Here is a 13,999-nt window from a genome sequence, read left to right on the forward strand (position 1 = left end):
ATGAAGAGTAATTTAGGCATTTTTCTTCACCAATTAACCAAGTCTCTCTAGTATAAAATATTCTGAAAACAACCTTAAATAAAATAGAAATGAAACAAAAGAATACCTTTTATAATTCCTCATTTTTTGTCTCATTTTTAGGAACGTTTCTCAAATTTTAAGAACAAGAAACATAAATAGTTATCAAACAGGTCAATTTCTTAAAAAATAAGAAACAGAAACAGAAAACATAAAACAGGAACGTTATCGGACGGGCCCTTAGTTTCTAAGTTTTAAAATGTGTATAATAAGATTATGAATTTTAAAAGTGGTATCCTAAAAATTCTTGAACTTATAAAATTGCCTAACAGATTCTCAATAGTTCGATTTTTGTTTTTTTTTCAAGTCTTAGATCTTCGAATTTATATTTCATATAGATTGTTGATATGTTCTACATTTTTCTTTAAAAAATTACAAAATTAATTTTTAGAGTTCAAAAATATTTTTGACATAAACTTAAATGGTCGAGAAACTAAGTTTGCAATTCAATTTAGAAGCTATCATAATGCTCTTTTGGAATGAATAGAGGTTTTTTTTTTCTCCTTTTTTGAAAAAAGATATTACTTTTTTATGGTAGGCTACAAAGTTGGCATCTATATAATGTGTGCGTTGTCTTCTTAATACACCGCTACATGCATTGGTGGAAACTTAGAAGCTCCAACCTTGATATTGTGTTAATTTACGGGATAAACATCATTTTTTATCAAAATTATTAGCTAACTTTTGAGTATAGTACAATCTAAAATAATTTATAGATATAACAAAATTTAGATTTTGTTAGAAGTAATAGATCATATCATCGGTAGAGGTCTATCAGTCATAGATGGAAATTTTCAGAAATAACTTTTTCAAATTTTTATCTTTCAAAACTAACACATTTTTTAAAAACTTGTTACAATAATTTTTTCGATCTATTTCGTGTGAGATAGTCCATCAAAATTTACATAAAAATTTAACTTTTCTAACTTTTATTGATTGTTTTGGGCTTTCTCGATGAAATCCCAGACAGTAGAATGAGATTCTATCGATTTTTCTAAATATTATGTAATTTTTTCAAATTTTATATCAAATCTTACTTAATTTTTCAAATCTTTTAGTCCAAAGATCAAATATTGCCACAGGCAAAATTACTATATATTTAGGCTTTCGTGATGAAATTTATTACAGATTAACATCGAGATTCTTTATATTTTTCCTATTTGCAAAATTTGATCTTTTATAAAAAAAATTGGGAACTTAGAAATTCATATAATATGGAAATAGAAATTAGGGTGAAGATTTGAAAAACTATGTGAAAATTTGATATAAGATTTGGTAAAAATAATCAAATTTGGAGAAATTTTGAAAAAAATATAAGATTTAGTATAAAATTTGAAAAATTTTATAATTATTTTATTTATTTTATATTTTTTTAATTAGGTTTATTTACTCACAATCTTTTTAACAATTCATATTCTTGACTTTAGAAAAAAAATAATTTGCTTTGTCCAATACCATCCTAATAGAATAGAGGTCTGCCCACTGCCAGCCTTAAAAACTACCATGACACCCTTCAAATTTGTTAGGATTTAATGCACATCTTAATGGATTTTTTATAGGCTACTGTTTGGTAATCCACACAGATAGGAGATCCATTGAAGTAACCAACATCTACAAAACCAATCTCTAAGCCACTAGGGATGTTTAAAAAACTAGATGATCCGAAAAAACCAATCAATCCAACCCAATTCGTACGGTTTGGATTAGATTATCAACTCATTTGGATTAGGTTGGATTCAAATAAATGAAAATTTTATGGGTTGGGTTGGTTCATAGGTTCACCTAATATAATCAAAACCAACCCAGATTTATTATTAATTTTAAAATATATATATATTTTTTTTGTTACTTATAACACAATTATTTATGCATATACTGATTTTAATTTTATTTAATTACAATATTTTTTGAATATTTTATTCTTCAACAACTCTTAAAATAGTTTATTTACACTTTAGAAAGAAAATTTTTACTAAATAAATTGAAATTGAGTAGTTAATCTTAATTCAATATATGAAAATAATTAAATTAGATTTTTATGTATTTATGTTTTGTTTTTTTTAGAACAAAATTTTAAATAAATTACCCGATTAACCCCAACCAATCCAACTCAAATATTTCATAATTGGGTTAGGTTCATTTTTTAATAAAGATTATTTGGATTGGAGAAATTTACAATCCGAATAATTGAATTGAGTCTAAAAAGTCTTTCAATCCAATTCAATCCATGAACACTTCTAAAAATCATAGACTAGCGGAAGGTTGTGCAAAGAGATGTAGCTTCAAATTTTCTACAAAAAGCTAGACTTATGAGCCGATAAGCTCTAACTTGCTTTTTTAAGTAAAAGTAAAAAAAAAAAAAACTAATTTTGAAATGAAGAACTATAGGGCTAAAGTTAACAACTTTTGACCTTTACAACCAATAGTAATTTAATAGTATTTGGCGTTTAAATTTAGTGGGCTTAAGATTTGTATGTAAGAAAAAGTAATAATATATATATATATATAGGCATATAGTTTGGGTAATTTTCATTAAGAACATGAATCAGAATCTAGGATAAGGTAAAGTTCATTTATGAGCCCAAACTATAGTTTGACCCACACGACTCTTTTAAATAAGTTGGGTTTTTTTTTTCTTCTTTATTTTTTTTAATATGTAGGACGAGACAATCGAACAAAACATTCAAGTTTAAGATTAGATGGTATCTAACCGTTTGATTGGTTTTACAAATCTTTTCCATCGGTATTTAATATTTTTTAGAAAGTTTAATTATTTGTTCTTGTTTCACTAAGAGATTTAAAATTTATCTCAAATAAATTTTTTAATACCTTCACATAATTGAGATTTTCTATAACATAATTAATTAAGTATTAAATATAAATATAATTTTTAGACTTAATAAATTTTGATTATTACATTTACAATTAACATTTTATATTTACTTAACTTTTTATTATAGAATTTTCTTATTAATTAATAATATTATAATTAATTTATATTTATTTAATTATATTAGTAATATATATATATATTGCTTTTAATTAACGTTTAATATTAAAATATTTATTTATCTCTATTTCTGCGAGAATATATTAAATATTATTAAATTTGATTCATGATTATATAACAAATACATATGTTTAATTCCCATACATTAGTTATCTCGCATATTTTGATAAGGAGCTAACAATGAGATGACAATGATAGGAGAACATGAAGTTTTATAAGAGAAAAATGAAGTTCAACAAGCTCAATTCAGCTCAATCGAAGCTCATGCTAAAAATCCATGGGAGAGCTTTATAAGTCAATCTAATCATGATGCAATCATTATGTCCCAAAAACCAATGATAAGCTAGAGCTAAAAGACTTCTAGAAGGATTAAATACTTGCTTTGAAGATAAGTTTCCAGTCAAAGGTGAAGAGTTGCAACCATTAAAGCTCCAAGAGTCATTTGGTCATCCAAAAGCCATCATGAATCTAAAAATTCAGATTCATTTACACTATTAACATCCCATGTATTTAATTATGAATTTACATTAATTAGAGTAGTTGAAAGGGTATTAGATGAATGTACCCAATATAAGTGAAAGGTTGCACCTTTTCATGGTGTCTATTAAATTAGTTTAAATAGGGTTGTAATCTCCACATTTAGAACAACACTTTGTGTAACGACCGGATCCTTACATATTATGTTCCGACCGTTATGAGATGAGTTTTGGCAATAATCTCAAAAGAACATATCTAAGATTTTATTAATTAGGTAGAAAACTATATAAAAAAAAAATTTATTTTACAAAACATCAGGATCCATAAAACATCAGCGTAGTGATACAAAAATGCATATGTCTATAATAGTGAGTTTGATGGTTGGCCATTTGAGCGACGTCCAGTTCTGCCACCTGCGCTGTGTCCTTACCTACAAAGTCTGTAAAAATAGGATGAGTATATAATATACCCAGTAAGTAGTTCTCACATAGGGTAGTGACCAAATGCACAATCACATGCAACATGTCTTGAAAACATAAGATTGGGACCGAAAACATATAATAACATGTGGTGGTCGGTTATGCTTCTAATGTAAATTTCTCCGTCCTGATAGGAAGATGAGGACTTAGGCAGAAACTAACCCATCTGATGATTAGCGGGTTATGCAGTCAGTAGGGCCAGAGTTGCATCAAACATCAACCATTAACATAAACGTAAGATTGGACTAGAGGGGTGCAACCATACATACCCCGTTAGTCCCTAGCATAATCTTGACATAGAATTGGGTCTAGAGGGGTGCAACCATACATGCCCTGCTAACCCTAGAAGCATAACCTTTATCTAATTAAAATTTAATCTTATGAATAAACATAATGCATGGAGTCCCTTGTCGATAAACGTATTTTAAACATGTAATGTAACATAACAATAACATAATTATGCAACATATTAAAGGTACACTACCATGAAACACTTAAAGAGAGGGTGAGATAAACTACTTACCTTGACTACGATCCTAGTTATTCCTTATTATTCCTTATGGTTTAATAGCTTTCCCTCTTAAACCAGAAGGAAATTTGGGCAGCACTTCCCTTGCGTTTCCTCCTTTTAACTAACAGAATTACTTCACCCTTTTCACACGATTTTTACTACTGAGTTTTGTTTGAGAATCAGTTTAACTTCTAACCTAAAGCCTCCTATTTATAGCCGTTTCCAGCTCTTCTCTGTGTGACAACTCATCCTACAAATGGCTTTTTTAAAATTACTTAGGTTTAAGAATTTCTCTTAATAAGGCATCTAATTTTGGCTAACGTTTGCCCTTACGTCATCAACCTTTGTTTTTATTCTATTTTAGGGTTCTCCATGTATAATCTATAAGATCGTGGCCAAATTCAACGCATAATCCACGCTTCTGTCCAAATCTCGATCTTTCTGTTCTCAGAATCTCGCTCTCTCCAGTTTTTTCGCTGGTTTGGCTCTTGTGACTCTCGCTCTCGTTGGTTTGGCTCTCGTGGCTCTCGCTCTCGCTCTCGCTGGTTTTACTCTCATGGCTCTCGCTCTCTCTAATTTTCTCTCCAATTATCGTTGTGGGGTTCATCTAAAATAAAGAGGGATTCTCATACGTGATTGAGGTAGTTCTCTTTATCATATTTAAACGCAACTTTAATTATTTTAGACATTTAAATTATATATATATAATATTCATATCCATAGAATAACATGGACAAATCTAAACCGACTCTAAATACTGAAATTTTTGAACCCAAAAAAAAAATTTACCAAAGAGTTTTCCAATGAGTAGAAAGATTAGTTCGACCATAACTAAAAAGAACCAATCTATGTATAATATTTAAACTTTTTTTTTAGAACTAAATTGGTAGCTTGCTAGAAATCCATTCCTTTATTATGTTCAAGCCTATTCTTAAGGAGGCATTTGGGGACTGGAGTTGGTTATCATAGTCTTAGATTATTATAGTTGAGTTATAATAGTTTGTGTTTGGGATGTAGATTATTTTAATTTGAGTTATAATAGTATGTATTTGAAGGGTAAACCATTTTAGTTTGAGAAGAAAATAGTAAATACTATAGCAAAGAATAAAAAATGATGAATGTAAAATAATAAAGACTATAGCAAATAATATATACCGTAGCAAATGTGAATTTTAAAATAGTGTTGCTGTAGCTAATTGAGAAATATAAAATAGTATTTACTATAACAAGAGATTGTTATTATAGTTTTAGGATAGTCCTTGCCCCAAACACATCCTGATAATTTCTAGAGAGACATCATCCCATATAAAAGCACCTTCGGTGGATAATATTTCAAAGTATGAAATTAAGAATGGACATCATGACCTTATTAGTTGTTAGGTTGAAGTAACTTTATTTCTTGGTTGGTCAAGAAATTAAGTTCACGAGTCTATGACTACAAACATCAATTTTATATGTTATCAATTCGTTATACTATAAAAAATGAGCATAGTTCAACTCGTATAGTACTTGTACTATCAATCTAGAAGTTAGAGGTTTGATTTTTCCTCTCTACATATTCTCAAAAAAAAAAAAAAAAAAAGTCAAACTATAGACCCCACAACTGCTGTTTGAGTTTTAAGGTCTTATGTCTTTAATAAAAATATTAGGGTTTCAAATTTTCACACGCCATATGTTTTTTAACTAAAAAAAAACTAGAAATTTGAACCCAAGGCCTTAAAAGAAACTTTTAGTACTCTTAAGGGTCATTTGGATCCCATATATTGTTTCATGGGTATAAATACTAAATATCTGAGATTTGAATGACTGAGTTTTAAATGTCTGGGATGATTATTGTTTGTGCTTGGATATGCAAGATAAATAATGTTTGAAAGTTAAATTTTTGTGTTTAATTTACCAATCTTATATATGTAAACCAAAATTAAATCATTACTTAATTAAATACAAGAGAGCAGTTAATATAATCATTAACTAAATTTAGCATTATTTAATGGTTAATTATTTTAAATAAAAAAACTATTGAAAATATTTTCAAATATAGCAAAATATGTCTATTCGTGATAGACAATGACATTTTGCTATATTTATAAATAAGTTAGTTCATTTTCATACATTTGAAAATAATCCTTATTTAATTTATAGTTATATTGATTAATGATTTAATCAATTAAAATAGAAATGAATAAATACTTTTATTTAAACACAGTTAAACTATTTAATTAATTACTAAAAATAATTAAATTAATTAGAATAGTGATCATTAATATTAATAATTTACATTAAATAGTTGAGATAGCATGAATATTACTTTTAAAAGTATTATTTAAAATTTATTAAGTCTAGAAAAAATATCTATATTTAATAAATAGTTACAATCAATAACAATAAATCATTTATTTTAATTTATTAGTAAATTAGACTATATTTTTATTATTCATCTCCCCGACATAAAAATTCCACAATTATGTAGAGTATAAAAAGTCACCATGTCAATTGGGTTTTAAAGTTCTCTGGATAATAATCTCCCAATTTTTAAAAAGTGAAATCCTGTAAAACAAATAAGGATATTAAATATTTGTATAAAATCACATTGAAAAACTTCTGAAACAAACGGGGCTTTAGTATATATTTTATTTGCCCACATTATAAATTGTTCTTCATAAATAATATTTTAGTACAGTTAGATTTGAATGGTGTTAGCATATTTGATAATAAGTGAAAGTAGTACTTATACGAGTATAAGATTTCCTTTTCTATGAATGAGCAAACATGAACAATGATATGCGATTTTCACCTCCAAAACATTGAGGCACATCTATGTGGGAAGATCCCACTTAAAACTAATTTCCAAATCTAAAAAACCCATATTTTCTTCCACAAATTCACTCAAATCTGAGTTCTACCACTCAAATTCAAAGTTGAGAATAGTAGAAAAGATCTTTTGGTGGTTCACTTTTGAATTGGAGTTGGAATCACGAGAAAAGCAACTTGGAATCACGAGAAGAGCATGCTTTTAGAACTCAAATTAAATGTAATTAGAGTGTTTATTAATTTGTTTGTTCCGTTGCATGCTAGTAATCCTAATAATCTCAACTTTCAAGTTTGTTTTATTGGTCCATAAAGTTTTAAATGTCTATTTTAGTCTTTGAACTTTCACATTTATTTTTATTTTTTGTTTTGAACTTTTAAAATGTCTATTTTAATCCTTTGAATATGTCGGTATCTTCATTTTTTTTAATAAACTAATGACAATTTTGAGTATGCGTATTAAAATGTGAATCCTAGAGATGGTTTCAAACTACCTAGATAAAAGGCAGGCACTTTTGTTTTGTTGTTTTTTTTTTTTTTTTTGGTTTTGTTTTGTCTTGTTTTTTTGTTTTGTCTTGGTTTTTTTTTTTTTTTTTGAATTCTAAAGACAAGCACTTGACAAGCAAATGGATATAAGTTGAAAAAATAAGATAGCAACAGATATTTTGAAAGTTTAAGATCTGATATAGAAAGAAAGTCAAAGACTATAACATGAACCTTTTAAAAGTTCATGAACTAAAATGTAGCAAAATTAAAAAGTATAGAGACAAAAATGAAAATTTTTAGTCAATTAAATTTCTTGTGACGAACATCAACATTATTCATAAACAATGGATTCCTCGACCAATCGATCAAAATCCCTAGAAATGCATTTTCGCACAAATCCTCATTGTCAATCACTCCAACTTCCTCCAAAACCGTCTCCAGCAAGTGGTTGTGACAACAATTTGCCTGACGCAAGCCTCCATGAATGCGAGAAAGAATCGTTGGCGGACATCATCCCATTTCGCCATTTCACTAAAGAAGTTGTTGTGGTAAATAGTAAAAGCAAGATAATTAATTAAAGGCCTGTTTGGATTGACTTGAGAAAAAAATGTTTTTCAAAAAACTCATTTTTTTAAACACTTTTGATAAAATCTTATTAAAATATTTTGAGTGGTTGCCAAACACTTCAATTCTTCCAAAATGATTTATTTTTTAAATTAAATACTTGAAAATATATTCTAAACACACCTTAAGTTTCATTATTTTTCATCACTATTAAAATTAAATGTAAAATTTTACTTCATAATTATTTTAAATTAATTAATAGACATTAACTCCAAAGACTAAAAGCGAGTATTTAGTAAAAAATTAAGGTTAAAAATATAAATCCTGAAACTTAGGAATCAAATTGAAGAAAAAAACACAAATCTCAAAGATAAAATTATAAAATTTTGAAATTCTAAATCTACGTTGAAATCAAACTCAAAATTTAGGGGTGTTTGGTGCGCAATAAAAGCAGAGAGTTGAATTGAGTTGACAGTTATTATCTGGGAAGTTAAATTATGTGGAGAGTTAAATTGTCTGTGTTTTGGGTATTGAGTTGAATTGAGTTGAATTGAGTAAGTTTGTGTTTGGGGTATAGAGTGAGTTGAATTAAGTTGGGATATTTGGTGCAGTTTTTATAAAGACAATTGTTTTTTTTTTTCTCGGTTGTTGTTGATTAATTTTCAATTCTATACTAAAATACATGTCATATTGCAAAAAAATGAACATTTTTCCTTCTATCTGACAATAACTTTTAACCTTCAATTACTTATAAATTGGTTATATATATATATATATATATATATATATATATTAAATCTTACTAACTTCACATTATTATATAAAAAAAAAAAATTAACATGTTGTACACATAAACGTTGAAGCACTCGATAATTTGATATTTTATGTTTATATAACATGGATCGTCTATGTCAAAATGAAATTGTGCATAGAATATTTACCTTTCATTTCATAATGATGTTTACAGTGTGTTAATATAGTAAAGTTACATTCTTTTGAACATCACAAAAGTAATATCGAACAGCAAAATATGTGCCCGTTTCAAAAATCAAATTCACAAAATATACATTTTTGGGTTGAAATATTAGGTGGTCAATCTAAAGGGTCTGAGCAAGTAGGCAGATGCAATACCATTTCTATGCCTCTTCTGGTACAACGAGGAAGATGTCCGCCTTTTGTATGTCTGTACCAATGATATCAACTAGGTCGTGTCTATCATCCTCAATCAACCCCTCAATACTAAATATGACATTAACTACCTCCTTCCGACATCCAAATTCCAGCTTGTACTTCTCCGTTTGCCACACAACGAGTCTGGCCAATCTTATGCTGGTTGTTGTTCTATCATCCGATTATGGTTTTTTAAAGGCTTATAGGTATTAATAAATTCTAGTCTATTAACATTATGAGTTTTATTTATGAGTTTTTAATAAATTGTTGACCCAATCAAAACTCCTAACATTATACCATAGTCTATCTTTTTTTCACGTTATGTGTAATCAAATTTATATTTCAAAATTTTACACATTATAGTATGTGCAATCATTATACCATAGTCTATGTGCAATCATTATACCATAGTCTATCTTATTTTCAAAATATAAATTTATATTATGTGCCATCATTATACCACAGTCTATCTTCTTTTCAATGTTTTTCAATATCCAATTTTTGATGGAAAAGCAAAGAAAAGGACAAGTGAAGGACACATGGTTTATTATTGAAGCGGAAAAAGGAGATTTGGAAAAAAAAGTAGGAAAGATAGAGATGAATCAGAACAAATATCAACAGGGGAAGAAAGAACGAAGATGAAGAAGTAAACATAATAGAAATGGAAACAAAATGACAGAGACTTGGTTGTAATAACATAACAGAAGCGAAAGAACGAAGAATAAACACATATAGTGATCGAAAGAGGTAGCACACACAAAGAAGAAGAAGATATCAATAGGAGAAAAATAATAGGGTAAACATAATACAAGTGGGAAAAAGTTACCTTTGAGACGAGGAAAAAAACGCAATAGAAGTGAAAACAAAAAATATTAGAGACGAATAAGAAAAACATATAACGACTGAAAAAAGAAGCAGACACGAAGAAGAACCATAAATCCTAGTCATAAAATAGAAACAAAAAAATTCGAATGAAAAAAACTCACACAATAGATCTGCCATGCGAACCATTTCCATGAAATCGAGCCCATATCATTGAAAAGAATGAAAAATTAACCTGCAAGGACGAATAAAACATCAGGAAATCGGGACGAGAACGTACAAATTCAAACCCATAAACAAAATATTTCAAAAGATTTTAGATCTAAACAAAAAGACAAAGTAGAACAACAGAAAATAGCTAGATCTACTAAAAAATCATTCATATCTACTAGATCTAAAAAAAATAGCCATACAAAGAAAATCAAAGAAGAGAAACGCAAGAAAATGCAAATATAGAATGAAACCTATGGAGAATACAATACATACGAGCCAAAGGGAGAGAGGAGAGATGAGATGAAGGAAGATGAACCGAACTGCGAAAAAGTAGAATAGAAAATAGCTAGATCTCCTAAAAAATTGTTCATATCTACTAGATCTAAAAAAAATAGCCATACAAAGAAAATCGAAGAAGAGAAACGCAAGAAAATGCAAATATAAAATGAAGCCTATGGAGAATACAACACATATGAGCCAAAGGGAGAAAGGAGGGACCAGATGAAGGAAGACGAACTGAACTGCGAAAGAAGAAAAAGATGAGAAGAGAGAGAAAGAGAAATGGGTGAGTAAAGGGGATAGTAATGAAACGCATCATAATACTAGGGAGTTGAGGATGGTAAAATGGTGGGTTACCAAAAACCCATCATTTAATGCTTATTGGTAATCCAAACGGTAGTTGGGTAATTTAAACCAACCGAGTTGGGTTGGGTTACCAAATACCCTTTAAAAACTAAAAAGTATAACTTTTTGAAACATATGGACGAAACAAAAAACTAGACCAAACTTTAGGGACTAAAAAAATGTTCTCCAAAAATAGAAAATTCTAGAAAATATTTAAATTAATAAATAAATATTTTATACTTTTCAAACAAGTTAATCCGTCTATTATTTATGTTAATAATATTTTGTTGTTTATTTTTATATTTCGTTGTTTTTTTAAGTGATATGATGAAAATGTCTACTGTTATATTGATATCAAAACTTGTGAAAATATAAAAAATATCAATGAAAATATGAAGAAGAACAAGAACAAACAACAATCAATATAGGGAAAAGAAAGAAGGAAAGCAATAGAATGAATTGAGAAAAACTTTTTCCTGCTCAACCTCTTACTTTCAATAGTTAGATCAGTAGGTTATCGAATCTGTTAGGAATTAGTTGAGCTGATTAATTATTTCTTAATCATCTCCAGAATTCAATATTGAAATTGATTTTTTTAGTACAAACAAATTTAGGTAAAAAATTTTTGAGCATTCATCACTATTACTGCTTTTGTCAACTTTGCTGATTGAGACTTGAAGGCATGTGATCAGCCTTGTAAGGGAATTTTCAACATATGAAACACATTTTTTAATACACCATCTTTGCCTATCAGGTGCTTAGAATTTGTGCACTGATGATTAGTGATAGGTTTTGTCGTTGATAGACTCTTATTAGTGATATGATTTATCACTGATAAGCTCTGAGATCTATCTGGATCTAAATTTTGCTATATTTATAAATTTTTTTGCATTTTGTTATATTTACAAATACTTTGGGTTTGATTATTATATTTGCAATTGTTCTTTTAATCAAAGTCCAATAATTGGTGTAATATTGAGAATTATTTTACTACAATGGTTACAATGAGTACGTGCCTCACTTTTTTTTTTTTTTTTTTTGCACTACTATTCTCATTTGTGATAACAATAATGATGTGTTTCATGAACAAACGAAATATATAGAAATTTTAATTAGATTGGATGTACTATTTACTTGTAGCTTCAGGTCACAAATATTCTTGAAGTAACAACTCTTTTCTGATTAAACCTTTTTTTATGCTTTATAATAAAAGTTTATTACTTCTCTTCATTTCAAAATTCTATAGCAATGTTACAAATGAATTTAAATATAACATGTGTGAAGGTGAATAGACTTTTAATGGTAGATATATATTATGCATGACTAGTTGAGCTATACTTCCATTAATTTTTTTTTTTTAAAAAAAAAACTAATAAAAAAGGTCAAACTATAATTTATGTTTGATTTCAATTTCTTTTATTTGAGTATAATAATAATACATGAAGGTAAAGAGATCCAAACCTTAAACTTTTATATTGAGAACCCTATATCATAACCAGTTGAGTGGTGCTTGAAAATAATATGGAAGTACCTACCGCACGTTAAAAGATGTTATGAACTATGTCTCAACAATTCACAGAATATTCAACAAACAAAAATACCAAACAGAAATCACACAAAAATTGTTAACCTAGTTTGGTGATCAACACCTACGTCTGGGGAATAATGTGCCCATGGAAAGATAATTTCACTAATATAAATGATAAGTGATTATAACGTGGTACTTATCTATATTGACAACTCATTTAGAGTGACCTTTGTATAGCTTAACAACTCGACCATTTTCACTAGCACCCTCTTAAACAATGATATCAGTGAAGAATGTCTTAGGCTCTCCCTAAGACTAAGACTCATCCTCTTGAGTCGTGAGACTCCTTCTCACTAGCACTCTATCTTTTCCTTACGAGCACAAACTACATCACTTGTTTAGCTTAGGCTCCCCCAAAGCTTGAGAATCCCTTCTCAAATGGTATACTGATGAAGCACGCAAATAGCTTGGAATAAGTGTCCAAAGACTAACACAAAGACTAAGAGTCTTTAAATACGCATAGCAGATACAGAGAAACCCAATCCTAACTTCAAAAAATACTTGAGCACGAAAAAGGAAAATATTTGCAACAACATGGAAGACAGGATTTTCTATATAAAGAAAGTATTTTGCAGGATCAACACTTTCCGAAAGCAACCCTTAATCAGATAAGCCGAATATAGAGACAATCAAATAATGTTTGAGTACCTTAAACAAATATTGGCAATATTCAAAGTATCACAATGCTTAAAGTCGATATGTTTGATCTCAATTTGATGTAGCTTTAAAATTTTTAATTCAATTAACAATAAGTTTGCCAAATATCTCAAAATATTTTTGTCCTTACGAAAAGTTAACTACGGTCTAACACATTTTATTCTCGCACTTTTTTATTACCTACTCACTAAATTTACACTATAAATTTTTTATATGATTGAATGCTATTAATTCTCATATTATTCTTAAATGTTGCTCATTTGGGTGACGTTAAATGTAAATATTGATGCTCTGTTGGTATAGATGTTCAAATCTCTCTCAATAGCCACAGGGCAGGTCAGGGATGGGAAATTTCCCATTTAATTTTGCTTGATTGAGGCTAGGATTTCAAGTGAGGAATTTGAAGGGTAAGATTTCCAGTAGAGAATTATTCTCTATTTAATTTTTTTAGAAAAAAAAATCAATGAAATAATTTTGAAGCAAAATTTTCAATTAAATAGTTTATTTTCTAA

At 28.3% G+C, this 13,999-nt stretch overlaps 1 long non-coding RNA gene across 1 annotated transcript; it reads right to left on the reverse strand.

The window, feature by feature from the left end:
• Positions 1-9,322: 9,322 nt before the first annotated feature.
• Positions 9,323-11,248, reverse strand: LOC120091385 (uncharacterized). Its single transcript, XR_005485706.2, has 2 exons — positions 11,117-11,248; positions 9,323-10,640 (listed from the first exon to the last, which is right to left on the reverse strand). It is a non-coding gene; the product is annotated as an uncharacterized LOC120091385 (long non-coding RNA).
• Between the last annotated feature and the right edge of the window lie 2,751 nt (positions 11,249-13,999).

Source organism: Benincasa hispida, chromosome 11, assembly GCF_027475165.1.
Source record: "Benincasa hispida cultivar pf3 chromosome 11, pf3_genome.v1.1, whole genome shotgun sequence".
NCBI classification, from domain to species: domain Eukaryota; kingdom Viridiplantae; phylum Streptophyta; class Magnoliopsida; order Cucurbitales; family Cucurbitaceae; genus Benincasa; species Benincasa hispida.